This window comes from Hemitrygon akajei, chromosome 9, assembly GCF_048418815.1.
Source record: "Hemitrygon akajei chromosome 9, sHemAka1.3, whole genome shotgun sequence".
In the NCBI taxonomy this organism is placed as follows: Eukaryota; Metazoa; Chordata; class Chondrichthyes; order Myliobatiformes; family Dasyatidae; genus Hemitrygon; species Hemitrygon akajei.
The window spans coordinates 93,902,800-93,916,739 of NC_133132.1; positions in this window are offsets into that span (position 1 = coordinate 93,902,800).

The window sequence follows — 13,940 nt, forward strand, 5'->3', positions numbered from 1 at the left end:
TTAGCCCATCAAATATGCCTAGCCTTCATCAATTCCACTCCCCCACTCACTTCACTGTCACCTAATCTCCCTGACATGGCCAACAATTCCACTCAGCTTCTCCAGGTATCCGACTATACTGGAAACCCTTTACAGTGGCCAGCAGCTCTTTTGGATCTGGGTGGATTAAAGATTTTAAAGATTAGCTGTGCTTGTCACATGTACATCAAAACAGACAGTGAAATATGTCATTTGCATTAATGACCAACACAGTCCAAGGGTTTTTCTGGGGCAGCTTGCAAGTGTCACTATGCTTCTAGTGCTAGTATAGCATGCCCACAACTCACTAAGTCTACGTCTTTGGAACCTGGGAGGAAACCGGAGCACCTGAGGAAACCTATGGAATCCCAGGGAGAGAGTACTAACTCTGTAATGACAGCTGCGGGAATAGATGATCATCCATAGATGATCACTGGCGGATCGTTGTGCTGACCGCTATGAGATAGAGATCAGAACAACATGTGGTCACAGGGAGAATGTGCAAACGTCAGACAGTCCCAGAGCTCAGGAGGCTGGGGCTGTGCAGTAACAGCTCTACTTGCCGTAGTACTCGAGTGTCTCCTTGCTGGTTCTTTGGTTAGCCTGCTGCTAACAGATGCAAGACTCCATTTAACACATTGACGCAATCCCGAAGAAGCCACACCAGTGGCTATATTTCATTAGGAGCTTGAGGAGATTTGGTACATCACTAAAGGCTCTAGCAGGTTTCTACAGATGCACCTTGGAGAGCATTCTAACGGGTTGCATCACCTCTTGGTGTGGGGGCTCTAAGGTAGAAGATAGAAAGAGGCTGCAGAGGGTGTAGGCTCAGCCATCTCCATTATGGGCACAAGCACACCCCGCACCCCTGGTGATGCCTCAAGAAGGCGGCATACATCATTCACTACCCTCTTCTTATTGCGCTCTACATGCTCTCTTCTTATTGCCACCATAAAGGAAGTGGTACACTCAATGTCTTAGGAACAGCTTCTTCCCCTCTACCATCAGATTTCTGAATGGTCCATGAACCCATGAACCATTGCTATTCCTGTTTTGTGCTATTTATTTATTTGTTTATAATTGTAACTTACAGTAAATTTTTATGTCTTGCACTTTACCGCTGCTGGAAAACAACACATTTTATGACATACAGTGTGTCTTTGATGATTATCCTGGTTTCGGTGCCCAGCTCTCCCTTTGTCTCTATTTCTCACAGGCCTTCATTAGTTCTTGTTGTGGAACGTTTGCGCGTATCCCTTCTGCCCCCTCAGGTGGGAGTAAAGGATCCTGAAGCAGCACCTTCGCCCAAAGCCAGGTGATCCCGGTTATCTGCATACTTTCATTGGTGGGATCTCACTGTGGTGAGGGCAGCTGCCATATATCCCTCCCACTGGACCTCAGCAACAGTCCGTTCGCTGTGCAGATATCCCGGGATGTCCTGAGTGGGTGGCATATGAAAACCACTCTACCTCAAATAAATATCATCAATCTTTTGTACAATTGTGATTACAAGGACAGGAATCGCTGGGGTTTCACTACGCAGTGAAAAAAGATAAACAGACTGAAGAATGTGTTGCTTAATACCACTGCATGAGACCAAAATATCACGTCAACCTTTATTAAGTTTAATAGCGAAGCACAAAGAACATAATCCAGATTACTGTGCTGGTGACTCACTTCAACATGACTTAAAAAGGCAGCATCTTAAGCTTGTTACGAATCTCTGTTTATCTAACCAACCTCTAAATATTTCTAGAGTTGGCAAAGTACAGTGGTGCTGTGTCAGCAGTCTGCAGTGGGAATCACTGTCATCACCTCCATCTTTTTCCCTGTTCACCAATCAGAAGGTGACACATTTTGCATCTGATGCAGAAGGTAGCAGTTTCAAATTTCTCTTCAGAAACTTGAGCCCCAAAGCCAGGCTGATATTCCTGTGCTTCTCCTGGTGGAAGGACCCCTTGTTGGAGTTGCTTTGTACATCAGATCATGCATTAATCCAAAACCCTGAGGTAGCTGTTACAGAAGATATACCGCCAGGTTGAAGAAGGTTACGAGAGTCCTTTCATTTTTCTTTTACTATTATTTATCCCACAGTCATCACCGGCTATCCAAAGTTCAAAGCTCCAAGTTCATAAGTAAATTTTATTATCAAGTTATATATGTCACCAAGTACTACCCAGAAAATATTTTTTGAGCAGACATTCACAGTAGAACAAAGAAGTACAATAAAATCAATGAAAAACTACACCCAAAAACTTAGAAATTGTGCATATACAAAAAGACACAAGTAATAATAACATAAACAAGCAAGCAAACAGATAGATAAATAGATAAATAAATAAATAGAATTGAGAATGTGACTTGTAGAGTGCTTGAAAATGAGTCCAGAGGTTGTGTTCAATGATCCATTAAATGTTGTGGTGGGTGAAGATGTCACTCAGGTTCAGAAGCCTGGTGGTAGAGGGGTAATAACTGTTCCTGAACCTGATGATGTGGGACTTAATGTTCATGTATCTCTTTTCCAATGGCAGCAGTGAGAAGAAAGGCAGCCTGGATGGGGGGAGTAATAGCAAATTGCATTCCTTGTAGATGTGCTCAGTGGTGGGGAGGAGCTTTTCCTGTGATGGACTGGGCTGTATACACTACCGTAGATTCCGGATTTTAAGCCGCTACTTTTTTCCCACATTTTGAACAGCTTTGAACTTTGCGGCCTTTAATACGGAGCGGCTAATGCATTATTTTTTTTCATGCCGCCTCGTAAACATTTTGCCTCGTAACAGTAGACCAATAAAATTGATGAGTAGTTCACAGAGGTCCAATGAAATTGTACGATAAATCAAGCGCACTTTCACAATTAAATTATTGTAAATCAGTCATTTGTACTCACCCTCATCAACATGGAAAACACTCGAAGCATTGTGCTGCCTTATGGCAGTTATTTAGTTTATAATATTTTCGCTTAGTAATTCATTTTCTAGTTAAAGTTAGAAGAGTTTTAACTATATTTGTTTTCTGTACTACATCGGGGGATGCTATGACGTCACACCCGGTTTCGCCGCGTCTTGTGGGAAAAATGCCGTTTGCGATAAACGGAAAGGAGGGGGTCGAGCGGCGGAGCGAAAACGCTGCTTTTAAGTTAAAGGCGATCAATAACTTTTCCTGGTAGGCTGCAGTATATATATTTTTTACCAGTCGTTAGGAGATATTGGAATGTTGTTCAGTAAAGAAGTATACGCAACGTATATTTAAAAGTAGCCGCGTTACGGGCACGGTTCGAAAAAAAGCATTTGCAATATGTATTTGTTTTTGTTACCATATGGATTTAATTAAAAGTTAAAAAATCCTCACGTGTAAATATCTTTCTGTGTAAATATCTCATATTACAACGTGGGACACCTGCGGCCGAAAATCCGGTGCGGCCTAAAATCCGGTGCGGCCTTTACAAGTAAAAAATTGATTTTCTTTCTAAAATTAGAGCTAGCGGCTTTTAATCAGGTGCGCTCTGTAGTCCAGAATCTACGGTACTTTTTGTAGGATTTTCTCTTCTGTCCACTCAATATCTCACTGCCCTTTTGGGGGCTTGCTGTGTATAAACTACACAAAGAGCATAGAACCAGGCCCTTCGGCCTAACAGGGCCACACTGACCATCATGCATTGCTTTACACTAATCCTGATTTTTTTCCCCCTCATATTCCCTGTATTTCCTCCATTTCAATGGTGGTTTCACATCAAAATCAGTTATTTGAATGTAAAACAACCTTGGACATCCAAAGATTGTGAAAGGCATGGTATTAATACAAGTTCCTTTTTTCCCTTTGTCGGATCAGCAATGCAATTAGCAGAGTGATCCAGATGCCTAACCTAGTCAACTCATTGAGAGCAGTTGCCATGGGGTCTTGGTGAATGCCTCTGCTGGTCTGATTTCTCTGGAGCAACTTTTCAGTGACTGTCAGTGTTGAAGTGGTTGTGCTGGAAAGCTACAGAGCAGCGCCCTCTGCTGGAGACTGTGCTCAGCCACTGGTGGCTAAGTCATGGTCGCACAAGAGCAGCAATTAATTGCACTCAAAATGCTAGTGGAAGGAGAAAGAGAATGATCTTCATATTCTGGAAGGCAAAAAAGTTATAGCCTCAGAATCAGAACCAGGTTTATGATCACCAACATGTGTTGTGAAAATTGTTAACTTAGCAGCAGCCGTTCTATGCAAAACATAATCTAGAGAAAAAAATCAGCAAATCAATTACTCTAGGTATTTGTAAGTATATTGAATAGATTAAAAATATTGCAAAACCAGAAGGAATATATATTTTAAAAAGTGAGGTAGTAATCATGGGTTCAATGTCCATTTAGGAATCTTATGGCAGAGGGGAAGAAGCTGTTCCTGAATCACTGAGTGTGTGCCTTCAGGCTTCTGTACCTGCTTCCTGACAGTAACAATGAGAAGAGGGCATGGCCTGGTTGACGGGAATTCTTAATAATGGATGTCGCCTTTCTGAGGCACCGCTCCTTGAAGATGTTTTGGATACTATGGAGGCTAGTACTCAAGATGGAGCTGACTAATTTTGCAGCTTTCTGTAGCTTCTTTTGGTTCTGTGTAGTGGCACCCCCACCATATGAAACAATAGTGCAGCTTGTCAGAATGCTCTCCAAGGTACATCTATAGAAGTTTTTGAGTGTTTTAAGTGACAAATCAAATCTCTTCAAACTCCTCATGAAATGTGGCCGCTGTCTTGTTTTCTTTACAGCTGCATTGATATCTTGGGATCAGGTTAGATCCTCAGAGATCTGGACATCTAGGAATTTGAAATTGCTCACTCTTTCCACTTCTGATCCCTATTTGAGGAGTTGTTTGTGTTCCCTCATCTTATCCTTCCTGAAGTCCACAATTACTAACATATGTCGTGAAATTTGTTGTTTTGCAATAACTGTACATTGCAATACATTTTAAAAAATCTATAGGTTACAACTAGGAACATAAAAAACATAAAGAGTTGTGCAAAAGGAGGGCATGGGGACATGGACTGTTCAGAAATCAGATGGCAAAGAGGAAGAGCTGTTCCTAAAACACTGAGTGTGAGCCTTCGGGCTCCTGTACCACCTTCCTGATGGTAGTAATAAGGTGAGGGCGTTTCCAGGATGGTGACGCTACCTTTTTGAGGAATCGTGTTTTTAAGATGTCCTTGATGTTAGAGAGGCTCTTGCACATGATGGAGCTGGCTGCGTTTAGAAACCTGTGTAGCTTTCCTCAATCCTGTGTAAAGGAGCCTCCACGTCAGATGGTGATGCAGTCAGAATGTATTGGAGTATAAAGTTGCATTGTTTGCTGTGTAACCAAAACTATGTAGTCAGCTTTGTATTTGCTATTTGCTATATATGTATCCAATTTACTAGGAGAATTAAATCTCTGTATCCTCTCTGTACTATTGAACACATCAATGCCTCGAGAATGCAGCTAACATACTTACTATGTATCCAATTTATCAGCCAGAATGAAATCTCTGTATTGTCTCTGTACTATTGAACACATCGGTAACTTAAGAATGTAGCCAAATAAGAAGATAATGGTGTGTTAATGAGAGGCTAGCTAAGAGATAACTGTGGCCAGGGATGAGGTAACACGTGGCCCAAAAAGTAGATTAGAACATGATTAAGTTAATGGGTAGAAACAATAGTGGGAAGTCGGGAGCTGATGTACTGGTGATACGCATCTGTAGACCGATTGGATATGCTAATGCAACTAAACCAGGGGATTGCTATAAAAAATGCTATGTACAAGGATCGGTGGGCAAACAGCGACTAGCTCAATGACTGTCTCAGCTTTGATTTGCAAATTAAAGTTCAACACTTCTTGAAGAATCTTCTGCGTCTCCTGGTCGTTTGTGGGGCACAAGAAAACCACAACAAAAAATGCTCTTCACTGTACATCTGCAGATATTTGCTAGAGTCTTACACCAAATTTCCACACATTCCTAATGAAGTATAGACACTGATATTCCCTTTTTGTGATTGTATCAATATGTTGAGCACAAGATAGATCTTCAGAGATATTGACATTATAATTCTAGAAATCCATCCTTCTCCAGTTGAACTACCTTATAACACTTAAACTGTTTTTTGCTTTGGATAGCATAGAATTGAAAATACAGGTGGACTAAGATGTTAACTGTCCTGTGCTATCACCAGTGGGATCATCAGTTGATCTGCCACCTGTCTTCAGGAGTTTCGGCCCGCTTATGATCAAGACTCCCTCGAGGTGGTGGGCCAGCAGTGCTAAAGCACCACCTCCCACTGATGAGCTTAACAACTCGGCATCTACCTCTATCAGAGTTGTTGGTCGCTTCCATCCAACAGATAGTCTCCTCTTCAGGTGTCTATGCAGCTACTGAAGAGTTTACAAAAGATAGATACACTGTCCGACTATCTGCCCCTCTGGACGTACTTGGTCCACACCCATGATGATCCTGTCTCTGCTGCCTCAGCTACAGCCCTGCTGGTTGACTTGATCTCTCTTCTAGTAAAGCCAAGGTCACGCAGCTACTTCTGGAAAGAGAACGCAGTAAAGCCACGGCATCCTACTTCGAATGGATAGCATGAGACCTTCCACCCTCTGCCTCTGCACTCTGATCTTAATTCTGCATACTTGGTTAACTTGCACTCATGGGCTTCATCGATGTTGTCTTCCCAGGGGACTGTGAGTTCACCAATAACCACTTCTCTACTGGTGTCAGACCAGACGATTATATCTGGACGCAATGTGGTGAAAACTATTTGCTCCAGGGAACTGCCTTTCCCATCCAGGTCGGCCTTGACACACCAATCATTGGCTGAAGAAAGTATGTTTGATCGTGGGCCTGCACAGTACACCCTTGACTTGGAGCCTTCTTTCACAAATGATATGCGATGTTCTGTGCAGCATGGGGCATGAGATAAGTTGTGCTGCAGTACTGTCTGCTCAACCGCTTCTGTTATAACTTTGAGAACGTTGTTATGTCTCCAAGTGTACATGCCACTGGAAAGATTGACTCTGCATGCACTCAAAATATGCTGAAGTGTTTCCTTCTCGCCACAAGCAGCATATCTGTCTGTCTTATCTTCATACCAGGTGCTGAGGTTGGCAGGTGTTGGAAGCAGATCATACACTGCTCTGTATAGAAAAGAAATGCGGAGCGGTTCCATCTGCCACAGAATATTCCAAGATAGATGTCGTTGTTCAACACTTTCCCACCAGGTCCAAGCCCCTTGTTTGGTCAGGCTAGCTGCTTTAGCTAACCTCTTCTCCTCTTCTACCTCTCGTATTTCATGTGTTACAAGCTCACGACGCTCCTTACCTGTAGAAGATGACCACCACTTGTGGGTTGTCCATCCAAGTCCCTGGCAGCCCAGCTGGGTAGCCCCAACCATCTCCTTGTGCTTCAATCTAGACTCTGCCTCATCAACTGCTGCCCAGGCTGACCACTTCCTGCCTGATCTCACATCCGGCTGGATGTTCTTGATGACAGGGTCTTTTGAGTCTTGAAGCATCAAGAATGATCCTGTCTTGGCTACCTTGACCTCTTCAACAAGGGATTGCACTGGGATGGTAAGCTTTGTCTGGCTTCTGTGGATTGCAATATTAGTGAGGCTGCTCGGTACTTCAAGCCACTTCTTCACATACTTGTTGATCTTCCGTTCCTTTGCCTCAACATAGGACATTGCCACTTCATAGACAGTTAGTGGCCACATTATCCGTGGCATCAGTCCGTACTGCAAGCACCACAACTTCAACTTGCCAGGCAAGCCACACTTGTCGACAGACATCAGACCTCTGCTGATCTGTTCTCCTGTCTCTTGAACCCTCTTGGTGTCTCTCAGCTCCTCTGTGTACCATCTAACATGTATGATAACATTTTGGATAAGTGTGATCTTTGGTCCCATCTAACTTATTCAGTTGAAACAATTGGTCTGCACAAACACGATCTTTGCAGTCCTTTCTTTAATTTATAATCCTCAATGACATCAGCTCAGACTCTAGATTTTGGAAGGTATTGATTCACGGCATGGCTCACTGATGTACTGTGTGTGTACATATACACTCATTAGTTTAACTGTGCAAAGCACTGAATATGAGGGAACATACATACTGCTGGAATATGTGCAATTGATTTATTCAACTTGCTAACTATTCTGGACCTGGATAATTTGCCATTTGTATTGATCACACTCCAACATTATCTTCCCCCTTTAAAAGTGCAATTCACAGAACATAGAACACTACAGCATAGAACAAGCCCTTTGGCTTGCCAATTAACAACTCAGGATCACGTGGGCTTCCTCTAGTTTAAAAACAGAGAGCATAGGATATTGAACATTACAGTACCGTACAGGCACTTTGGCCACAATGCTGTGATGATATTTTAACCTACTCTAAGATCATTCTAATGCTTCCCTTCTACATATCCGTCCATTTTTCTGTTATTTATGTGCTTATCTAAGAGTTTCTTAAATGTCCCTAATGTATCTGCCTCAATCACCACCCCGGCAGGGTGTTACATGCACCCACCCTCTCTGCGTAAATAATGTCCCTCTGACATTCTCCCCCCACCCCCCCATACTTCCCTCCAATCACCTTAAAATGATTTTCCCCTCGTGTTAGCCGTTGCCACCCTGGGGAAATGCCTCTGGCTATCCACTCAACCTATGCCCCTTATCATCTTACACACCTCAATGAAGTGTCCTATCATCCTCCTTCGCTCCAAAGAGAATAGCCCTTGTTTCCTCAGTATCTTCTCTAATCCAGGAAGCATGCTCTGCACCCTCTCTAAAGCTTCCAACTCTTTCCTATAATTAAACGACCAGAACTGAATGTAATACACAATATTTACAGATCTGACCTTTTCCTGCATTTTCCAAACATCTTTGATCTTCTCAGTTTGTGTCGTATTTACCTCTTGACTTAATTTGTTTCTACTGAATTTGTTTCTTCCACATTCTCCACTGAGTCAGTTGCTGGAATATGAAAAGACTACCCTTTGATATTCCCTGATGTACATAACACTGGATTCGAGTCAGTCACATGTGCACTTTTGATTTTATCTTCCACCGTCCATCAACAGCACTTCAGCTCAACTCCCACTGTAACATCCCATTTCTGAATGTTAGATGTGTCATTTAGTATTAACTGTCATGTTGTTTCAACAGTTTCTCATGTGACAAGAATCATAATTACAGTATATTTTTGCCTCAACTGTTTCTAGCGTACACCTCAGCGGCCCTGCATTCGATATCTCCAGGTGCCGCCTGGAAGCCATGTGCCTTTGGGGTGCAGCCCTGTGGACGACCTCCTTCCTTGCTGATGTTGCTGACTGAAGCATCGAGACCGCAGTGTATGCTGCTGTCAGAAGAAGCCCCTCCACTCGAGTGATCTCTCTTTCTCTCAATGGTGCACGGGAGTCTGCTGGTCCTTGAGTCGGGGGAACTCGAATAAGTGATGCTGCAGATGTAACGTCGAAACAGCAAGCTTTTGGACTCCCCTCTCATCTGTTACAGGAGCGATATCTCTCTCTCCCCTGCTAGTGAGAGAGCGAGAGCCTGTCTGAGATGTGGGAGTGTTGGACAGTAGGTTTGGATGGATTCTAGTTGATGCTCTCTGGGCATTTTGCTATTGTCTGCATGGTGGCTGGTAGGGGTTGATCCTTTTCCTGGAGCATGTGGGGAGATTGGAGGAGGGAGGGTCGATGCTTTTGCTGGTGCTTGTGTGTGGAGGGGTGCGGGAGGCTTTGGGGTTCTAATGTTTCTCTATCATTCATTCTTCGGGGATTTCTTCTGTTTTGTGGATATCTGCGAAGAGTAATGATTTAAGGTTGTACACTGTATATATTCTTTGAATTAAATTGAACCATTGAACCATTATTTGGCTAGATGAAGTCCAATGATGTTTTCAATAATAATTCAATGATCAACTTTATTCACCGTATACAGGTGCATAAATTAGGAATTTGTTGTGGTCTCTTGGCATAAGACATCATCCAACAACTACAAGGAATAAAGAATTATCAACAAAATAAAGTTAGAAGTCACACCCAGATTTTTGGAAGATACGAGCTCCAACAATGTGCACATTTAGACTGGTTTAATTGCAATGGACCCTTTTATTTTGTTCTTTTACTTTCCTCTTATTAACTGGTTGATAAAGCTGAAAATAGTAAATGCACATTCTTAATAATTGTACGTGGTGTGTGATTGGTTATTTCTTGCCAATGGATATTGTATAAGGGCAGTGTTTACACAGCATTCACTCAAATTGGGGTTCCATTATTCGAAACATCCGAATGTTCCGGTTTAGTTGGACCCAAATCACATTGACCATGGGCATTTGTTCAAGAAAGGTGACCTTCTCACCACTGAGTCCAGAGGTTATTCGTAGATCCAGCAAACGAGCCTGGTGAGGGGGCTTCAATTGTAAATACAGTATATTGTTTGATTAAGCATTCTTGTTTATTTAAATAATTCATTGTGGATTATGTGTAAAGATACATGAATAGCATACGTCATCACACCACGTCATCATACATGTGCATCTGCCTAAAAGTAAAACAAAACCAAGCCACACATCTCCCAGACTTCCTTGCTTTTATGTTGATTAGGTTTATGTTGTGGAGATACAAAACATAGCAGTATGTATACTGTGTACAACCTTGAGCTTTATCTTCTTGCAGACAGCCACAAATCAAAGAAAAACATTAAAACCCATGAAAAAAACCTCACACAACAAAAACCATCATCAAACAAACAACATGTGAAGCAAAAGAAAAACATCATGCAAACAATTAAAAAAGTAAAGAAACGACACATGGAACATGAACCACAGAGTGAGTGAGTCCACAGTCATGGGGCTAGTTCAATGTTGAGGCGAGTGAAGTTGGCCCAGAGCCTCAGTGGCTGGAGGCCACAACTGCAGAACCAGTTCAGTGCTCAAGCACCTTGATCAAATTAAAGTTAAACGTAAGTATAATTTCAAAGTACATATATGTCACTATATAAATCTCTGAGATTTGTTTTTCTTGTGGGTATACTCAGTAAATCCAAGAACTATAATAGAATCAATAAAAGACCGCACCCAACAGGGCGGACAAACAACCAATATACCAAAGTCAACAACCTGTGCAAATACAAAAGGGAATGAATGAATGAATCAATCAATAAATAAACAAACAATCAAGCATGCAATAAATATCAAGAACATGAGATAAAGAGTCCTTGAAAGGGAGTCCATAGGTTGTGGAAACAGTTCAATGATGGGGTGAGTGAAGTTGAATTGGTTCAAGAGCCTGATGGTTGAGGGGTAATAACTGTTCCTGAATCTAGTGGTGTGGATCATAAGGCTCCTGTACCTTCTTCCTGATGGCAGCAGTGAGAAGAGAGCGTGTCCTGGGTGGTGGGGGTCCCTGATGATTGATGCTGCTCTCCTGTGACAATACTTCGTGTAGATATGCTCAATGGAGCGGAGACCTTTACCCGTGATGGACTGGGCCATATTCACTACTTTTTGTAAGGTTTTCTGTTCAAGGACATTGGTGTTTCCATGCCAGGCTGTTATGGAATTAGACAACATGCTCTCCACCACACATCTAAAGAAGTTTCTCTAAGTATTAGATGCTATGCCAAATCTTCGCAAACTTCTAAGGAAGTAGAGCCACTGGCGTGCATTTTCATGCTAGGCCCGGGTGCTCTGAAATAATATCAGCAAGGCATTTCATGTTGCTGTCCCTTTCCACTTTTCATCCCCTGATGAGAACTGGCTCATAGACCTCGCACTCCCGCCTCCTGAAGGCAATCATCAGCTCCTTGGTCTTGCTAATATTGAGTGAGAGGTTGTTGTTGTGGCCCCACTCGGCCAGACTTTCAAACTCTCTTCTATATGCAGATTCATCACCACCGTTGATCACACAAATAGTAAATAAATTGTGCACATGTATAAAAAACGTGAAAAACATACGGAACATGAGCTGCAGCTTTGGAGCCCATTCGGCACTGAGGTGCGTGAAGCTGGCCCAGGAGCTCGACGGCTGCCCAGCAACACTGCTCCCAAACCTGACGGTGCAGGATCCAAGATTTCTGCACCTCCCTGGAGAGAAGAGAGGGAGACCAATCAAGTGCATGCAGATGGCACTGGGCAGCTGTTCTTTCTCACTCTCATCCTTGACGATTTTAATCTCGCTCATTGCTTTAATTGGTGCAGAGTAAATGCATGAGACTTTATAGAGAAAATTTACAAAGATGTTGCTGGGACATGAGGAAAAGTTTAATCTGTTAGGACTTTACTCACTGGAGAATGAGGGAAGATTTGATAGAGGTATATAAAGTTATAAGGGATATAGATAGGGTAAATGCAAGCAGGCTTTTGCTGCAGAGGTTGGGTGAGATGAGAACTAGAGGTCATGGGTTAAGGGTGAAAGGTGAACTGTTTAAAGGGAACCTGAAGGGAGACTATTTCACTCAGGGAGTGGTGATCGTGTGTACTGAGCTGCCAGTGGGAGTGATGCATGCAGATTTGATTTCTGAGAAGTTTGGATAAGTACATGGATGGGAAGGGTCTGCAGGGCTATTGTCCAGGTTTGGCTTGATTGGACTAGGCAGAACAATAGTTTGTCAGAGTTGATCGGTTACAGGGCTTGTTTCTGAGTTGTAGTGCTCTATAACTGCCTGCATAATGAAAACCAGAATCACTCAAGAGCCATTAGACACAAATAGCTGATTAAATTCTGAGCAGGGAAAAATGACGGAAAGCAAAACTGAAAGCTCTTCGTATGAACACGTGCAGCATCCACAACAGGATGGATAAAGTGATGGCTTAAGTAGAAGTAAATGGGTTGATCTACAGTGGAAGTTCAGGTTGTACAGCTGGGCTGACCCGGTGCAGGGTCCAAGTGGCAACTCCCTGTAATGACGAAGATAGAATCCCAGCAAGATATGGATCAGCCATTGGAATGTACAATGTCTCGGAGGCTGCATACCAATTGTTCTGATTGGAACCACCAACAAAACCAGCACAATCCCAGCCTCTGAGGCACAAGATTTTAAATAAGAAAGCCATTCAGCATAGAACCAGGCCCTTCAGCCCATCATGTCTGCGCCAGCCAGCAACTACACTCGCCCCTTTTTTAGTATCATTTTCTATTTTCCTCACATTCTTATCAAGTGAAAGTGCTGGGAACAGATTCAGTGCAGACTTTCGAAAGGGAATAGGATGATTCCTGAAGAAGTGAAAGCTGAAATGACACGGGAAACCACAGCATAGCAAGACTAACTGGTTAGCTCTTCGAAAGAGCCAACACAGTCAAGCTGGGTAGAACGCAGGATTCTCTAAAGGTTAACTTGCAGGTTGAGTTGGTGGTAAGGAAGGCAAATGCAATGTTAGCATTCATTTTGAGAGGAATAGAATATAAAAGCAAGGGAGTAATGCTGAGGGTTTAAAGCCATTGGCCAGTCCACGTTTGGTGTATTGAGAGCAGTTTTGGGCTCGCCAGTTGTGGGGCTTGAATGCTATCAACTCTTATAAAGTAAAATCAAGCGACATAGGCAATAACAGGGCTTCACTTCCAGATGAACTCAATGCCTCTTATTTTCACTTTGCCTGTCAAAACACGGAGGAACCATAACGAACTCCCACAGCCCGAAATCCCGTGATTTGAGTCTCTGAGGCGGATGTGTGAGCAGCTTTCAGGAGAGTGAACCCACGAAGAGCAGCTGGCTCAGGAGGAGGAACTGGCCAAGGACAAGACCTGTGCTGATTAGCTGACTGGAGTGTTTACTGAGATCTTTAACCACTCCTTTTGGCAGTCTGAGATACTCACCTGCTTCAAGCAGGCTTCAATTATACCGGTGCCTTAGAAGAATGTGGTGACTTACCTCAATGACTATTACATCCATGGTGATGAAGTTTTT